The 1,639-nt window shown below is 38.4% G+C and overlaps 1 non-coding gene across 1 annotated transcript; it reads left to right on the top strand.

Annotated features, from left to right (window-relative positions):
• Positions 1–232: 232 nt before the first annotated feature.
• Positions 233–305, top strand: Trnav-cac (transfer RNA valine (anticodon CAC)). Its single transcript has one exon. It is a non-coding gene; the product is annotated as a tRNA-Val (tRNA).
• The last annotated feature ends 1,334 nt before the right edge of the window (positions 306–1,639 follow it).

The raw sequence follows: 1,639 nt of genomic DNA, 5'->3' as shown, positions 1-1,639 counted from the left end.
GGGTGCAGTTCGCACTTTGCCACATTAATACAGGGCATTGCAGTGGAATTGGGATCTCTGCTAGCAGTTGTGGCCAAGGTAGATAGCACCCGTTACACACACACACACACACACACACACACACATACACATACGCATGCACAAAGACACACAAATATAATTACGTAAAAAGAAAGAGGTTGCTGACCCTCCAGCAGGTTTGACCCGCTATAACGGGCGTATTGTCCACGCGGTTTCCGTAGTGTAGTGGTTATCACGTGCGCCTCACACGCGCAAGGTCCCCGGTTCGATCCCGGGCGGAAACATTATTTTTACTTTCTTTTCTTCATTGGTACAGACATTAATCAGTGAAAACATAATTAAACATTAGTATTTTTGAAGGAAATGGACGCTTCATACTTCTTCATTAATTTGTGATTTAGGCGTGTCGGGAAATTACTGTGACTACCTAGATTTCTTTGTTTTATAATGGTTTAAATTAATTATTCATTTTGTGGGAGTTTTGTCAAATATTAAAGCAGTCTTATCTTTCATTCTGAAGATAAGATGACAAGAATGTTTCTCAGATCCATGTGTGTGGTCTTCCATTCTCTCTTCGCATTGTCCATAAATACTGCTGCCATAAATACTAAACCTCACTCATACTTTTATAATCTCATTGTCAATCCATACTTTTTTTTCTGTGAGTTGATTATACATTAGTTTAGAGTTGCTGCAATTATCATCACTTTCAGACCTAATTCCAATGCTGAGTCAATTAAGTTGTTCCCCCCGTTGAGTTTATTTGCACTAAAGGCAAATGTCACAACGACATCAGCAAAATAAAGGTAATTTGGAATAGTTTAATGAAGATGTCGTCTTATTTTTCCCAGTTTGGGATTCTCAAGACATGCTCTAGGGCTGTTGAGAATAGTTTCAGTGGTATGGAATCTCCTCGCCTGACTCCTCTTTAAATTTTAATTTTCTGACTGTCCTGGTTAAATTTAACCCTGCAATTCCTTTTGACCGAGCCTGCGTGTTCCTGTAATATTATGAACCTGGCCTTTGCTTTAAAATATACCCCTAGACAATGAATGTCACCCATGAGCAAGGATGCTAAAAACAGAGAGCTTATGTGGTGGAAACAATAGCTTACGATGAAGCCGTCTTTGCTTTGTTGTCGTATATTCGAAATTCTACATTTGCGATGCTTTGCCTGAATTAGTGAAAAGTGCTTACAGAAGATAACTGTAAGCACTGTTTATGTATATACCATCATAGCATTGCAATAAAAGTGAATGGAGGACGCTTTGCATGAAGCAGCTTAAGTATTCACACATGGAGATAAGGTGGAATTTGTGAACTAAGGAACATAAGTAATAAATTCGCGAATGCCAAACGTATGATAATGCATCAATAAACAAGGAATACAAAGTTACTCGTCATGGATAAATGAAAACATTGTTTACCATCACCTTCGAACATTACAGTGCAAGAATACGGAAAGATAAATTTACAGACTTCTGAAGAATGTCCTTGCGAGAGAGAGAATCTATTTGCAAGCCACTTGAATTTATACAGATGATTGATTCAGAAACGAACAGGGCCGTTGCAAATACTGTCCTCGTTTCCACGGGATAATCATCAGTCTTCAAGCTTT

The sequence above is a fragment of the Schistocerca cancellata genome, chromosome 8, assembly GCF_023864275.1.
Source record: "Schistocerca cancellata isolate TAMUIC-IGC-003103 chromosome 8, iqSchCanc2.1, whole genome shotgun sequence".
Lineage (NCBI taxonomy): Eukaryota > Metazoa > Arthropoda > Insecta > Orthoptera > Acrididae > Schistocerca > Schistocerca cancellata.
This window is presented reverse-complemented; position numbering and strand designations above follow the sequence as displayed.